Source organism: Hyperolius riggenbachi, chromosome 6 (genome assembly GCF_040937935.1).
Source record: "Hyperolius riggenbachi isolate aHypRig1 chromosome 6, aHypRig1.pri, whole genome shotgun sequence".
Taxonomy (NCBI): Eukaryota; Metazoa; Chordata; class Amphibia; order Anura; family Hyperoliidae; genus Hyperolius; species Hyperolius riggenbachi.
In genome coordinates this window covers 297,395,582-297,413,511 of record NC_090651.1, presented here as the reverse complement: position 1 = coordinate 297,413,511, position 17,930 = coordinate 297,395,582, and the positions used below count along the sequence as shown (strand labels likewise).

The 17,930-nt window shown below is 44.7% G+C and overlaps 1 protein-coding gene across 1 annotated transcript in view; it reads right to left on the bottom strand.

The window, feature by feature from the left end:
- KCNA7 (potassium voltage-gated channel subfamily A member 7) overlaps window positions 1-17,930 on the bottom strand; it is a 105,482-nt gene that overhangs the window by 62,155 nt on the left and 25,397 nt on the right. The window lies entirely within an intron of this gene.

The following is a 17,930-nucleotide window of genomic DNA, read 5'->3' as shown; positions in this document are numbered from 1 at the left end:
AGGGACGTAGCTATTACGTCCCTTCCCGCCGCACACTCCTGCTCGCCCCCCCCCCCCAAGCGCACTTCCGCACTTGTTATCGCCACCAATCATTAGGTTCCGTTCAGACTGCACGCGTTTCCAGCCACGTTTTGGAAACGCGTGCAGGAGGCCGACACGCACGACATCAGACAGTGCATAGAGTGCACTGTCTGATGTTCACACTGCATGCGTTCCGGACCTGTGCGGTCTGGGAACGCATGCTGCACGCAGATTTTACAAAAACGCGCGGCTGTCCCATTCACTTTTCAATGATGGGATCAGCCACGCAACGCACACAAACGCGGATGGCGTGCGTTCCTACGCGTTGTGGTCCGCACGCGTTCCGCACGCACGGCCATCCGCATTTGTGATGTGAACCGGCCTTAGACGGGAGATGAATGAATGGGAACTCAGTTCCCATTCATTAATCACTGTCCCCGTATGAATGGTCGCAGGCCAAGAGATGGCGCAATCATTTGTTTACTTCCGAGGGAACCTGTGCACGCATTACTTCCTATTTAGCGTACTTTAGAGACGTAATAGGATGAAATGCACAAGAATATCTTATGGCCAAATAGTAAAATTACACCTACACACATTTAATTTAAAAAACACCCACAAATACATATTAAATTAACACATATGCTCCTACACTATCCTATAATTACCCAATTTATTTATTTTTTTAATACAAAAAAAATTAATACATTGGGTAATTATAGGATTACAATACAAAGATTACAATAAAGAAAAATACATAAATAGTTACCTTAGGGATTGGCCTTTTTTTAATATGTATGTCAAGAGGGTATATTAGTGTTCATTTTGAAACTATGCACTTGTAAACAGTGATGGACGCAAAACTTAAAAAATGCACCTTTATTTCCAAGTTAAATATTGGCGACATACTTAGGGAAATATTTTAAACGTTGCAATAACCGGGACAAATGGCAAATAAAACGTGTGTTTTTTAATTATGGTAGTATGTATTAATTTAAAACAATAATAGCCAAAAACTGAGAAACAATGAATTTTTTAAATTTTTTCTTATTTTTCCTGTTCAAACGCAGTCAGAATAAAATAATTCCTAACAAACAATACCCCCACCCCCAAAGAAAGCCTAATTGGCAAAAAAAAAACAAGATATAGATTGCTTCACTGTGATAAGTAGTAATAAAGTTATAGGTGAATGATTGGAAGGAGAGCTGACAGGTAAAAATGTTTGTTTTTTAAGGGGAAAAACTTTTGGACTTGAAGTGGTTAATCAGCACATGATAGTTGTTGCCAGACAACAAGGTTTTAATATTATTGTAACTGCTCATCTTTTGTTGTTTTCATGCACACCAGTATCTAATGTTTACTTGGAATGGAACAAAAAACATGAATTGCGCGGCTGTTCTGCAAAGGAAAAGACAGGGTAAAGGAGGAAAGCCACACTAGTTCAATCCAACAGAAAGTTATTATAACTCAAATAATTTGTGTGTATTGCGCAGAAAAGAAAGCATATAATTGCCTAGTGACTTCTTTACACCCTATCCTATTACACTTTTCATGCTGCCAGAATGAAGACATGAGCATTAGCATAGACCTGCAAAAAGCAGGTCTAAACACGCTAACACGCACGTCTTCCGCCGATGCAACTGGGAGACCCAAGAGCTCCACGTAGGTCTGTCTGTGCAGCGCCTAACTACACCCCCCCCCCCCCCACCACCACCACCACTACCTCACCTGAGCCATACAATTCTAGCCACGCCAATCAGGAGCCCCGGACTGACTTGCATAAAGTGTGTTCATTCAAGAATTTTCTTTACTGAGAATGGGGCAATTCCAAGGAACCTAAAGAAGTCAAAGCAAACCAACCAAGACCCTTATTCAATCACTTAAGTTTTCTGCTAGGTTATATCTTTACATCTTATCAATAAAATGCTTAGAATCATTTTGACAGTCCTCTTTCATCTACTTTTTGGTACATTTTCAATTGCAAAGTGCTGAAAAATGATCTCTTAGGAGAAAACTTAAAGGGGCACTGTGGCGAAAAATTGTCAAATTTAAAATATGTGCAAACATAGACAAATAAGAAGTACGTTTTTTCCAGAGTAGAATTAGCCATAAATTACTTTTCTCCTATGTTGCTTTCAATTACAGTAAGTAGTAGAAATTTAAAATCACAAACACTGGTCCGCACGACACCCGGGGCCCCCAAACCACCATGCGATACCCAGAGGGAAGTGTGGGCGTTCCCTGGAGGTGAGAGGTCCAGGACTTGGGGGTAGGGGGGGCCCAGCTAGTGAGAGAGACCTGGGACCCCGGCTGTCGTGCGGACCAGTATTTGTGATGATTAAAGGGACCCTGAGCAGAGGCATGAAACTGAAATCTGTACTTACCTGGGGCTTCCTCCAGACTTCGTCCGAAGTTGTGCACCTAACCGAGCCACCAGCGGGACCACGTAAGGGACACAGAGAACGCCGAGGGACTTGGCGAGCTATGGGGCTGGAGGAAGCCCCAGGTAAGTTCAGATTTAAATCCCATGCTTCTCTTCAGGGTCCCTTAAAATGTCATGAGGCCAATATGGGCACATCTGAGTGCCTCTTTAAATGAAAGATGAAATCGGTGCTCACACACTCCCATATTGGCTGTATGTAGAACTTTTTCACCTGAAGAAATGTTAAGACCAGTAAAACGCGTTGTGATGTTTGGCATGAAGCTCTATTAAAAACGTATTATTATTAGGAGTTAAGCATTCTAGTTACATCCTTTTTATATGTTAACTAGTTTATCTTTTGGGGTCTTTCCTAATCAATACATAAATTCTTTATTGGACATAAATATCAACAAAAACAATACAGTATAAACCTTTAACACAAAATATTTGGTCTGACATAAATTTGAGATGTTCATAAATCATATACTGTCCATGCAAAGAAGAAAGCAACAAAGGAAAAAAAGTACAGTAATTGTACTATATGTCTAAAACTGATAGAGAGTGGCATTTATATTTTTTAATTACAGGTGGGGATATGAATAATTTTACTTTTTGGTTAAACAAAGTTATCCTTTAATGTGCTAAATACTGCCAATTAACCCTTTCTTGTATAAATTTACTGGGGGAATGTTGCATTGCTGTTTGCTAAAGAGCCACTTGAGATTGCAATCTAGGAGCGAGCAATACTTATTCCTGTATGCTTGCAGTTGCATTGAGGGAACGAGCCACTAGATGGTGCTGTCTCAAAGTTGCAAGCTTTTTCCCTGTCAACGAATCCATAGTGGGTTAAAAAGGCATGAATAGTAGACTAATTAAGAGCCCTTGCAGACACCAAATTAGTGTATTCCAAAACAATATTTAATGTTTTGCTATGCAGACCATTCTGTTCTATAAAGAAGGAATGGGGGCGGGGGGGGAGGAGATAAGTGATGAGAGGGAGGGTGTCCTGTTGCTGGGACAACAATAGCGGTCATGGCTAGTGATCCAACTTGGCAGTTCACTGAGGCTATGTCCAAATTTTGAGTGTTCGTCACCCGGAAATCATTCTAACAATGCTTTGAAAACTATCTGTATACCGACAGCAGCCTGTTCTGTATCATAGAGAGGGGGGCAGACCTCCCCTCTTTAGTAAATGGATTATAAAAGAAGAACTGTAGATGTTGATGGTGATCCAACATGATGAATTACTAACTATGCTATCAGTTGGGTGGTGGAATATCTACTGTATTTTCAAACAGACTATACAGCCAATGAAAATCTAGCATGTACAGTACATAGCTTTAAAACATTATTACTAACATGGTGGGGACTGTACTGATGCCCAACAACCATAGACAATGAAATGCTGGCATCTGTATAAAGATCAAGATCTTTATACAGGAAAGATACAAGATGGTGACGGAGGAGTCCTCCGCCATCATTGCTCCAGTTGCCTTGTCCTCCCATTGATAAATAACTTTGTGTTCGTAACGACGCCGTCTGGGTAATATCTGGCGGGGGTTCTACTCCACCATGCTGTGTAAACTTTCTTTGAACTGTTTGCCACTGTGCTACCTAGTGTGCTGTAGAGACTTTCAATCCAAGTGTTCATATCTTATTATGGCTAATCTACTATATTCACCAAACAGATATATGAAGATCCGGCACTGCTTCTAGCTTTAAAAAGAGCTTTATTGCCAGCGGCTCTTTCAATATGCAAAAGTATTCAAAAAGTATTCATGCAGTACAAACATGTAGAGTGCACATACCCGTTGTGGTTAGTTTAGGTTGTGGGGCATGGTGGTAAGAACGGCCCGCCTAACGTCCGTTTCGCTTCAGTAGCGTCTTCAGAGGCAGTGTGCCTCTGAAGACGCTACTGAAGCGAAACGGACGTTAGGCATGAATACTTTTTGAATACTTTTGCATATTGAAAGAGCCGCTGGCAATAAAGCTCTTTTTAAAGCTAGAAGCAGTGCCGGATCTTCATATATCTGTTTGGTGAATGAGTTTGATATCTGTGTTTTTGGATCCTGAGCACGCTGTGCTTTGCATGTGTTACTACCTGGTGGAATCGATGCATCTTTGGATTGCAAGTAGTGATTTGTTTTGAGTGCCGCCGTAGTGCCAGTTGCTGTATCCTTTATTGTGCACTAATCTACTATACGTTTATATGGACTCTGATATTGCACTGGGACCATTTTAATGGCCAGATACTATGCTAATCCTGTGTACCATATTTATACTTGCTGTATTATCAATGAGCACTGCTATTGATCTGAAACATTATATTGCTATATTGCTGTTTTGCATATTTTTAATTATTTTGCAATGTTTTGCATAGCTTGATCGATTTGTCTACCAATTTTTGTATAAGAAAGGAGGAGCCACAACATACTTGGCCTAGGGACAGTATTCATCTGGCCTTGAATTGCGGAGCTCATCCCTACCCATGTGTATGGAAGCTGGCATCTAAAATGTATGCTTTTAATAGTGTGGAAAGGTGTAACTATCCTTTTTGGGTTTTTATTATTGTATGTTTCTTCATCTGGGAGAATTTTTTTAATGCCTGTGAAAAATGTTGTTGATGGCAAATGGTGCTGAAAACCCCCACTCTTGTTTAGACATAGTTTCTTTGCATAAATGGTCTTTTTCACTCCTTTGGAGAACCAGATTTCTTCTAAGTCCATGAGGACCTGTTCAAAGGGCAACTTTTATTTCCCGAGGTGTAGATAAGCTACAAAAAGTTGACCTACATCACGTGGTTAAGTAAGTCTTCTGTTCCTCCTGGTAGTAGCAGTAGAGTGTTGTACTATGCTAGCCATCATTTGAAAGCTTACTCTTAGACAATAAATGGTATCATCCTGATTCAAAACTTAATGCTGTTCCTCCTACTAAGCCATAGCCTTACAAACTACAGACTGTAGAACATGTGCCAACACATTGTTTGTACAAGCTCAGAAAGACATGTCATCTGTGTAGCCATCTGCTAATTTCCTGGCAGCAGTTTAGCTGTAGATGAGACTAGTGCAGGCCCATTGCGGAAAATATCTAAAAGTGCGTACACATGCACAATTTCTGTCACCCCTGAAGGATTGAAACTCAACAGTTTGGGACTGAGTTCTGTACAGATGTGTCACTGACCTGTAGTTTTTTTCTGAATAATTTGGTGCCCCAAGCAAAGTAACCTGGGTGTCACATACCTGAAATACACACACACACGCGCGTATGTATACATGTCCACCACACATATTCTCTATGGTCAGGGGCAGAGGGATGGATAAGCACCCCACTGTGGCAAATAAAATAGAATCGGCAAAGGATACACAACAGGGAAAACTGAAATGCAGGAATACGCTACAGAGGACCCTGGAAAGTTGGGATAAATTAGGCAGACACTGGCATATACTCTTTTGTGCAATGTAGACTGTTTGAAACATAATTTCAGGAGTTTCAATCTAATTCCTACCATAGTCCTATATCCATATTATATGTATATGTACCATAGTCCTAAATCCATATTATCTGTATGTTTTTGGCATGTGGGAGGAAACCGAAGTGCCACATAACACAGGTAGAGCATACAGGGACCCAGCATTGCAAGGCGAGAATGCTATCCACAATTCCAGGACTTCCCAACCCTGTCCTCAAGTACCACCAACAGTGCATGTCTTGCAGAAAACCACAAACTGTAATAAATGGCGGAGATGCCGCCGCGCTGTCTGGCGGTGGGGCGGGCATCTCCGCGTTCAGATGGGCGGTCCCACGCAGCAAACACAGGTCTGGGTCGGCTGGGATCCCTAGTGCACCTGGATGGAGAGAACACGGAAAAGCTGCCGCGTGTACTGCCGGCAAGGCGGCTGATTCCGCATCCAGCGCGGCGGTTTGTCCGGTGTGGCTGGGTCTGTTAGTTCACACAGATTGAGGAATACGCGCACACGCGCTGAGAGGTAGAACCTTTATGACAAACGAGGAGGGATCAGCTGACCAGGTTGGTCAGCTGACCTCAAGGCAAGTGACTATTGGTTGATCACTGATGGGTGGCGCCAGAGAGCGCTGCGCTATATATAGTCACTGCTGGTCACTTTCAGGTTGTCTGCCATTGCGAACACTTACGTGGAAGCACTCAGACCTTAGTCAGATCCAACAGTGTGTTAGAACCAGGAGGACCTGGGAATTCACACTGAGCCAGGTTACCTCTGTTATTATTGTGTTATCATTCTGTTATACTTCAGACTAGTTCCAGGGTGTCGAGACCACGGACCTCACACCCAAGACTAGGGACTTTGTGTTATCATTCTGTTATACTTCAGACTAGTTCCAGGGTGTCGAGACCACGGACCTCACACCCAAGACTAGGGACTTTGTGTTATCATTCTGTTATACTTCAGACTAGTTCCAGGGTGTCGAGACCACGGACACCACACCCAAGACTAGGGACTCTGTGTTATCATTCTGTTATACTTCAGACTAGTCCCAGGGTGTCGAGACCACGGACCTCACACCCAAGACTAGGGACTCTGTGTTATCATTCTGTTATACTCCAGACTAGTTCCAGTTTGTCGAGACCATGGACCTCACACCCAAGTCTAGGAATACCTTGTACCATCATATTATACTCCAGACTAGTTCCAGGGTGTAGAGACCACGGACCTCACACCCAAGACTAGGCATTGTTGATATCTGTTATGACCTATTGCATTCCTGACTATCCCTCTGCTTTCTGATTCGGTACCTACGTATATCTGATTACCTGTTGCCAGACCCTGCTTGCCCTGGATACCGAATCAGTCTTCTGTCTTGATCTGATCTGCCTGTGTGTTGCCGACCTGGCTTGCCAGACCCAGAGAGCTATCTCCCTCCTTCAGAGATAGTCTCCAGACCTGCTAGTGACGTCCACCTGTCAGGTGTCACTGACTCTCAGGTCCTTCCTACCTTCACCCTGGGACTCCACCCCTTTGGAGGTCTCAGGCTGCTGGAAGGTTTCTGTGTTTCCCAAAAGACAGTATCGCCTATACTGCCAAAGACCACCTGCGCCTCGGGTGGTCTTACTCAAAGTTATTACTGTTGCACCAAGCACTCACACTATATAGGTGTCCAGAGGTTAGTTATAATTGGATTATCGGTGATTCTGCAGATCATCAATAATCAGGTATAATCAGGGGTCGAGTCCTGCGTGAACGCGGGGGGACGGCGTCCACTTACTTTTTTTGGAAAGTGAACGCCGTCCCCCCTAGCACCCTGGAGGGGAGCAGCGCAGCAGAGAGGAGCATTGTGCGCAGCGTGGGGAAGGGCGGACGTTTCCCCCCCCCATCCCTTACCTTAGGGCTCCTCTCCCTGGCTCTCCCCTCCATAAAGATGCGGCGGCGGCGGCGGCGGTGACTGGCAGCGGCATCGGTGGGCGGGACTTACCTCCTCCAGTGTTCCGGGTGGACGCTGTGCGTGCCGCTGCTCTGGTCTTCACTAGACCAGAGTAGCTGCACGCACAGAGGAGGCCACCTGGAACACTGGAGGAGGTAAGTCCCGCCCACCGATGCCGCTGCCAGTCACCGCCGCCGCCGCATCTTTATGGAGGGGAGAGCCAGGGAGAGGAGCCCCAAGGTGAGGGATGGGGGGGGGAAACGTCCGCCCTTCCCCACGCTGCGCACAATGCTCCTCTCTGCTGCGCTGCTCCCCTCCAGCCGGGGGGGACAACTGGCTACATATACTGGGGGCCACTATACACCTGGCTACATATACTGGGGGCCACTATATACCTGGCTACATATACTGGGGGCCACTATACACCTGGCTACATATACTGGGGGGCCACTATACACCTGGCTACATATACTGGGGGCGACTATACACCTGGCTACATATACCGGGGGGCCACTATACACCTGGCTACATATACTGGGGGCCACTATACACCTGGCTACATATACTGGGGGCCACTATACACCTGGCTACATATACTGGGGGCCACTATACACCTGGCTACATATACTGGGGGCCACTATATACCTGGCTACATATACTGGGGGCCACTATACACCTGGCTACATATAGTGGGGGCGACTATACACCTGGCTACATATACTGGGGGCCACTATACACCTGGCTACATATACTGGGGGCCACTATACACCTGGCTACATATACTGGGGGCCACTATACACCTGGCTACATATACTGGGGGCCACTATACACCTGGCTACATATACTGGGGGCCACTATACACCTGGCTACATATACTGGGGGCCACTATACACCTGGCTACATATACTGGGGGCCACTATACACCTGGCTACATATACTGGGGGCCACTATATACCTGGCTACATATACTGGGGGCCACTATACACCTGGCTACATATACTGGGGGCGACTATACACCTGGCTACATATACTGGGGGCCACTATACACCTGGCTACATATACTGGGGGCCACTATACGCCTGGCTACATATACTGGGGGCCACTATACACCTGGCTACATATACTGGGGGCCACTATACACCTGGCTACATATACTGGGGGCCACTATACACCTGTCTACATATACTGGGGGCCACTATACGCCTGGCTACATATACTGGTGGCCACTAAACACCTGGCTACATCTACTGGGGGCCACTATACACCTGGCTACATATAGTGGGCACATATACCCCTGGCTACATATACTGGGCACATATACACCTGGCTACATATACTGGGGACACCTATACACCTGGCTATACTGGGGGCACCTATACACCTGGCTATACTGGGGACACCTGAACACCTGGTTAGATATACTGGGGACACCTGGCTATACTGGGGACACCTATAGACCTGGCTACCTATTCTGGGGGCATCTATACACTTGGCCACCTATTCTGGGAATATCTTTACACCTGACCACCTATTCTAAGGACATCTATACACCTGGCTACCTATTCTGGTGACATCTCTACATCTGGCCACCTATTCTGGGGACAACTATACACATGGCTACTTATACTGAGGCCAAGAAAAAGTGGTTTATATGGTGCTAAAGGACCAGAAGAATGCTGCCGCCTGGGGTTAGTCAATATCATAGGTGAGCGGTCTTCATCTCTAAACAAAGATCGTCTGCTCCTTCCCTGCTCGATTACTTTGGAGGGTCGGACTAGTTCCGCAGAAGCCTTGGTAGACTCTGGTGCTGCAGCGAACTTCATAGATTACGATTTCGTTAAAAGATTGGGGATACCTTTGTCCCAGCCTGACCAGCAGATTCTGGTCACTGCAGTGGATGACTCTCCGTTGCAGAGTAATCAATCTCTTTTCCAAACCCCCTTGTTGTCATGTTGGTTAGGGGTCTTGCATGAAGAGAGATTACAGTTCCTGGTTATGCCCATGGCAACCTCCACCATTGTTCTTGGTATGCCCTGGTTGCAACTCCACTCCCCACAGATTGGCATCAATTCACCAGAGAGGATTTACTAAGAGAAAAAAGGTAGGTAGTTTATCTCATGAGGTATTTTAACACTCTGGAGTCAATTCACCAGTGTGAGAGGACAGAGAGAAAAATGTTTGATAGCAGGGGATAATGGAGAGATATGCATGAGGAAAGTGTGAGAAAGCAGAGAGTTAGGTAATCGGTATTAATGATTTACATGGGATACTTTTCCTCTCTGTAAGCTTGAAAGTGAAGCATTGTGGGTAGGAGGCTGAGTTTTACCACTGCGTGACCAGAGTATTCCAGTGCTGGGCCGAAATTACGCATTAGCGTAATTACGCATCGTAATTCACTACAAATGCACCGTAAGCGTTACGTGTAAGGTTACGGTATTACGCGTAATTAATTACGCGTAGACCGTGGGGTTACGTTTTACGCGTAACAAATTACGCGTAAGACAGTAAACTCCCATTGAAATTACACAGTCTGCCGTAATCGCGTAATATTACGCTCCCGTATAATATAAAAAAGCCGCCGACTTTAAGGGTTAATAGCAAAGCCCCCTTAAGTGCTAAGAGCCTCAAATGTGGAGAATATATTAAGGAGATCAGAAGGAATAAGAGGAAATTTTTTTTTTCAAAAAGACCTTATAGTTTTTGAGAAAATCGATGTTAAAGTTTCAAAGGAAAAATATATACATTTAAAAACCCGCCGAATTTAACGGTTAATAGCAAAAGCCTGCTTAAAATTTAGGAATACCAAATTCACAGGGTATATTAAGGGGATCAGTGGGAATAAGAGGGAAATTTTTTTTTTCAAAAAGACCTTATAGTTTTTGAGAAAATCGATTTTTAAGTTTCAAGGGCAAAAATGTCTTTTAAATGCGGAAAATGTCAGTTTTTTTTGCACAGGTAACAATAGTGTTTTATTTTCATAGATTCCCCCAAGTGGGAAGAGTTTTACTTACTTCGTTCTGAGTGTGGGAAATATAAAAAAAAAACGACGTGGGGTCCCCCCTCCCAGACCTCTTTAACCCCTTGTCCCCCATGCAGACTGGGATAGCCAGAATGCGGAGCACCGGCCGCGTGGGGCTCCGCACCCTGACTATACCAGCCCGCATGGTCCATGGATTGGGGGGTCTCGGAAGGGGAGGGGCAGCCAAGCTTTCCCCTCCCCCTCCGAGCCCTTGTCCAATCCAAGGACAAGGGGCTCTTCTCCACCTCCGATGGGCGGTGGAGGTGGAGGCCGCGATTTCCTGGGGGGGGGGGGTTTAATGGTGGCATCTGGGAGTCCCCTTTAAAAAGGGGTCCCCCAGATGCCCACCCCCCCCTCCCAGGAGAAATGAGTATAGAGGTACTTGTACCCCTTACCCATTTCCTTTAAGAGTTAAAAGTCCTTTAATATTCTTAATTAACCATTAATACTTACCTGTCCCTTTAAAAGCCAGTTCCCACGCAATATCCTCGGAAATATACTAATCAGTTACAATGTAACAAAGTTATTACAATGTAACAACTTTGTTACTTTGTAACACCACCGCACCCGACGTCACTCGCCGCTCACCCGCCGGCCGCCGCATACACGCTAGTCCCCGCCGGCTCCCGCCGTCCACTCCGCCCACACCTGTCACCCATATACATGCTGGCACCCATAGGTGCCAGCATGTATATAGGTGACATGTGGGAGAGGCGGGGAGGGCAGCGGAGCCGGCGGGGACTTAGCGTCCCTTCACCCGACAGAGCTCTGAGCTATATTAGCTCAGAGCTCTCGAAAGCATCTTTGTATTTGGGCTCCAAGGAGCCCCATTGGTCCTTAGCAGACCAATGGGGTTCCTTCAAATCAGAAGGAACCCCATTGGTCTGCTAAGGACCAATGGGGCTCCTTGGAGCCCAAATACAAAGATGCTTTCGAGAGCTCTGAGCTAATATAGCTCAGAGCTCTGTCGGGTGAAGGGACGCTAAGTCCCCGCCGGCTCCGCTGCCCTCCCCGCCTCTCCCACATGTCATCTATATACATGCTGGCACCCATGGGTGCCAGCATGTATATGGGTGACAGGTGTGGGCGGAGTGGACGGCGGGAGCCGGCGGGGACTTAGCGTAGTGTATGCGGCGGCCGGCGGGTGAGCGGCGAGTGACGTCGGGTGCGGTGGTGTTACAAAGTAACAAAGTTGTTACATTGTAATAACTTTGTTACATTGTAACTGATTAGTATATTTCCGAGGATATTGCGTGGGAACTGGCTTTTAAAGGGACAGGTAAGTATTAATGGTTAATTAAGAATATTAAAGGACTTTTTTCGTGGTTATGTTTTTTGTTCAATTAAAATACTTTTTCTATGTGTTTGTGTGTTTATTTACTTTTAACTCTTAAAGGAAATGGGTAAGGGGTACAAGTACCTCTATACTCATTTCTCCTGGGAGGGGGGGTGGGCATCTGGGGGACCCCTTTTTAAAGGGGACTCCCAGATGCCACCATGAACCCCCCCCCAGGAAATCGCGGCCTCCACCTCCACCGCCCATCGGAGGTGGAGAAGAGCCCCTTGTCCTTGGATTGGACAAGGGCTCGGAGGGGGAGGGGAAAGCTTGGTTGCCCCTCCCCTTCCGAGACCCCCCAATCCATGGACCATGCGGGCTGGTATAGTCAGGGTGCGGAGCCCCACGCGGCCGGTGCTCCGCATTCTGGCTATCCCAGTCTGCATGGGGGACAAGGGGTTAAAGAGGTCTGGGAGGGGGGACCCCACGTCGTTTTTTTTTTATATTTCCCACACTCAGAACGAAGTAAGTAAAACTCTTCCCACTTGGGGGAATCTATGAAAATAAAACACTATTGTTACCTGTGCAAAAAAAACTGACATTTTCCGCATTTAAAAGACATTTTTGCCCTTGAAACTTAAAAATCGATTTTCTCAAAAACTATAAGGTCTTTTTGAAAAAAAAATTTTTCCTCTTATTCCCACTGATCCCCTTAATATACCCTGTGAATTTGGTGTTCCTAAATTTTAAGCAGGCTTTGCTATTAACTGTTAAAGTCGGCGGGTTTTTAAATGTATATATTTTTCCTTTGAAACTTTAACATCGATTTTCTCAAAAACTATAAGGTCTTTTTGAAAAAAAAAATTTCCTCTTATTCCTTCTAAACTCCTTAATATATTCTCCAAATTTGAGGCTCTTAGCACTTAAGGGGGCTTTGCTATTAACCCTTAAAGTCGGCGGCTACCTAACATTGATCCATGCGTCAACTTTTCCGCTTGGCAGCATGACCTTACGCATTAATTGCTAGTAGGATTTTACGCGTAAGCCTATAACGTAATAACCTGAATTACGGTATACTTACGCGTAATTGCGTAAGTGCTATGCGTAATTACAGACATGTACCGAAATTGAATGTCTATGCCGTAAGCGTAATTTCGTAATGCGTAATAGCGTAAAATTACGCGTAATGATCCGTAAGCGTAGCTTTTTCCATTACGACCAGCACTGGAGTATTCCCGCCTTTTACTGCCGGATCATATCATAAATCATATCACGAGTGAGTCTGAACTTCTTCACCACCTCTGTCTCAGTAAAATTATCAAGAACTGTTCTCTCACGAAAAATACGAGGGGCGATTAAACAGACCCTCCTCCTGCGCCTTCGTCTCCTCATAATAGAAGCAAGCTCTAAGGCCTAGTGCACACCAGAGCGGTTCGGCTGCGTTTTGCGAGCCGCTTGCGGCTGCGGATACGCTTGGGTAATGTATATCAATGGGCTGGTGCACACCAGAGCGGGAGGCGTTTTGCAGAAACGCATACTCCCGGGCTGACTAGATGTTTTACCCTCTAGAATGTCTCGCTGGCAAGGGCCCAGATTAGGCATCCAGTCCTTCACCGTCTCCGCAGGTGCCCTGACCAGCCTCCGAGGTAGGCCGGTCTCAGGCTCGGAACCTTTAACTAAAGCTTCTGCTTCGACCTGCTCTGCCACTCCTCCAACCCGTATCTTGGTGGCACAAATTGCCACCCTCTCCAAGCAATGCTGATGGCAATAGGGACTTTTTGTTATCATTTTGTTATACTTCAGACTAGTTCCAGGGTGTCGAGACCACGGACCTCACACCCAAGACTAGGGACTCTGTGTTATCATTCTGTTATACTCCAGACTAGTTCCAGGGTGTCGAGACCACGAACCTCACACCCAAGTCTAGGAATACCTTGTACCATCATATTATACTCCAGACTAGTTCCAGGGTGTAGAGACCACGGACCTCACACCCAAGACTAGGCATTGTTGATATCTGTTATGACCTATTGCATTCCTGACTATCCCTCTGCTTTCTGATTCGGTACCTACGTATATCTGATTACCTGTTGCCAGACCCTGCTTGCCCTGGATACCGAATCAGTCTTCTGTCTTTGTACCTTATCTGTCTGTGTGTTGCCGACCTGGCTTGCCCGACCCAGAGAGCTATTTCCCTCCTTCAGAGATAGTCTCCAGACCTGCTAGTGATGTCCACCTGTCAGGTATCACTCACTCTCAGGTCCTTCCTACCTTCACCCTGGGATTCCACCCCTTTGGAGGTCTCAGGCTGCTGGAAGGTTTCTGTGTTTCCCAAAAGGCAGTATCGCCCGTACTGCCAAAGACCACCTGCACCTCGGGTGGTCTTACTCAAAGTTATTACTGTTGCACCAAGCACTCACACTATATAGGTGTCCAGAGGTTAGTTATACTTGGATTATTGGTGATTCTGCAAATCATCAATAATCAGGTATAATCTGTATTCTTGGTGATACTGCAGATCACCAATAATCAGATTCTCTCTGTGTGCTGACACCGATCGTTACACAAACATTCACAGGGGAGGTGTCTCAGCAGAGCTGACTAACTACCTCTTAGGATTTCCAGGACAGGGTTGAGAAGCCCTGCACTACGCCACCGTGCAGCCCAAGAATATGCACGGGGCTTCTATACTACACGTTTACAACATTTAAAATAATGCAAACAGGTATTTTGTTCAAGTGTGGGGAATAACAATAACACACAAGGTATAAAGATCTTGTCTCTTATTACCACTTCCTGCCAGAGGACATGAAAGCAAGTTACTGCACTCTCCTCTAGACATAATCCTAGATAAAACTGCTTATTTATCTCTGAGCTGATTAAATGGCTTTTGAGTTGAAAAGAAATGATAGCAAACTCATTTCTCCCCACGGCGAATTCAATGGCAGGACTAATTAGTAAACAAGGGTAAAATAAACATTGCAGGAGAAGACAGATGCACCAAGTGAGTACAGTATAGAATGCGTTCCTAATACATGATGAAAACAAATGAACTGCTTAAATATACAGGAGAGATAGACAAATAAAATGTGTGGGTTTAATGTACAATAGAACTATATACATTAAAGCTTTAATGTATGAAAGTGGATAAATTGTGATTTTTTTTTTACTTTTTTCGTTATTTTCCTTTTAAAATACATAGAAAATAAGGTAATTACTAAAAACAAATTTTAGCCACAAAAAGCCTAATTTGTCTTAAAAGTAAACAATATATAGATCATTTAGTTGTGACAATTAGTGATAAAGTTATTGCCAAAGTAATCAGAGCTGTGCTGAACTGTGAAAACAACCTCGGTAGGGAAGGGTTAAAGCAATCCTGAAGTGCTAAAAAATAAAAATAAAAAGTCCAGATACTTTCCGGATCCTCTTAGAGCCCACCATTCCAGCACAGGGTCTCAGTATATATACAGTTCCATACTTACATTCATATATATATTTATATATAAAAATATATATCCTGCTCAAAAAATAAAGGGAACACAAAAATAAGATATCCTAGATCTGAATTAAGGAAATATTCTTATTAAATACTTTGTTCTTTACATAGTTGAATGTTTTGACAACAAAATCACACACAAAAATTATCAATAGAAATCAAATGTATCAACCCATGGAGGTGTTGGTTTGGAGTTACACTCAAAATGTAAGTGGAAAAAATACTACAGGCTGATCAAATCTGATGTAATCTTGGCCCTGGATACATGAAAGAAATGTTACAGCTGCATAGCAATCCCTGCAACCTCAGATCCACAGGTTCTAAGAATCTAGTCATACCCAGAGTCCTTGTAGAAAAATCCAACAGAAAACAGCACCCAGATACACATGTACTGGGTATCTGCCGGTGCCTGGCCTCGACTGGATTGCTCTACGGTCCAGTTATATTCCAAAGATGTAAAAAGAGGGGGCACTAAACTGGCTCGCCTCTTTTTTCATTTTTGGAACATACCCAGAGTCCACCTGGAAACTTTTGGTCCCAGAGCCTTCTGTCATGCTGCTCCTACGTTATGGAACTCCTAACCTCAGCAGATCAGGACAGCTTGATCTCTGGACGTGTTTAAATCCAGACTGAAACCCCACCTGTTCAGTTTGGCATTTGCAGAAATAAAACTTTTGTTGTGTGAATACTTCATCCTACTACCAACTACTGAATCTGAGAGAGCCTAAGCGCTTTGAGTCCTATGAAAAAAGCGCTATAGAAATGTTATTGTTAAGTATGTGTTTAACAAGCACCAACCTTACTCGTGCATGTCCAGTTTGGATGGTCTGGTCCATGGCTACACTCACAGATAGAGGATAAAGAAGAACACAATGCTGGAACAGCGGGCTGGAGGAAGATCAGGGAAGCCTCTACTATCCGGGGAGAGGGTATGTTGGCTGAAGGATAATTAAAATTACATACATATCTCTGTACAGTAACAAATCTTAGTCTCAGAAAACCTCTGCAGGGTGCCACATCTCTTGGTCGGCGGTAGACTAATACAGAACATATACATACCATGAACTCTGTATTAGGCCCGGTTCAAATTAGTGTTACAAAACGGTCCGTTCCCATATTGGAAGGTAACGGATCAGAACGAATGGGAACGGATCCAATGTTAACCTATGGATCCATTCACATTTTTCTGTTTGAATGGATCCATTCCGCACGATCCACTGAACCGCAAGTTTCCTCCTGCAGCAATTTTTGCCGACCGGATCCTGAACCACTGCTTTGGGGGCAATGAGAAAATGGAATGTTTTTTCACACTAGTGAAGTTACTAGTTCTCTAGACAGCAAAATCCACTTTAGGGTTGGGGTCTGGGTGGATGTGGGGAAATGGAACAGAAGCAGCTGAGTGGCAACGGAGTAAAAACAGATCCGATCGACCGGTAATCGATGGTAATCGATGGTGAAGTTGGTCTTCATCACGGAGTACTCCCGGCGATTGGTGCTGGTTAATTGAGATTCCTGGTTAGTTGAGTTCCGGATAACCGGGACTCTATTTGTATAACAACTACAGACCTTTTGCTTTTCTTTATCTCTCCAAAATCCAGTTTAGTTGACACACTAACCGAACTTGCTTTATTTTAAACCACTTATTTAAACAAAAAGGTTGATTTAAAGGGACTCCGAGCACCTTTCATGGGCATGCCTTTAAGCCAGACGACTTCCAACAAAGTTGTGCTATGACCCCTCTGGAGGAGCCTCTTGCAATGGCCATGCGTGTCACTTCCTCTTCCTGCTTCTTTCAGTGATGCACTTCTCTAACAGAGAAGACAGGGGTGACCCGAAAGCTATCACATAGCCAAGATGACAGCCGCGGTTTTCAAATTGAAATCGAATGAAAATTATTTGGTGTAGAATGGCAATTCAGGCATCAAATAAAAGAGGAGAGCACAAGCTACAGAAAGGTATGCATCTTTAAAATGAACCTACGGACTGAAAATCAACTCAGCAGCACTGAAAAGGCCTGGTGTTTCTTTAACAGTTTCACAGCATCAGAACTTTGTTCCTCTTATACAAGCCTCATTTTTAGCTGCACAGAAGAAAACTGCCCGGGCTTTTTTCCCGATGCTGTGCAAAGCATGATGGGATTTCTGATTTTGTTGTTCTCGTTCTGCTGTTTTGGTGCAATTTTTTTTTTACATTTTTAATTTGACATTTGAAGCCTAGCGTGTGCAGCTGGGAAGGATAATCAGGACACAGTACAGTTGGAACTGTGTCTCCTGCTCCTTGTCACCTCCTTTCAACCAAA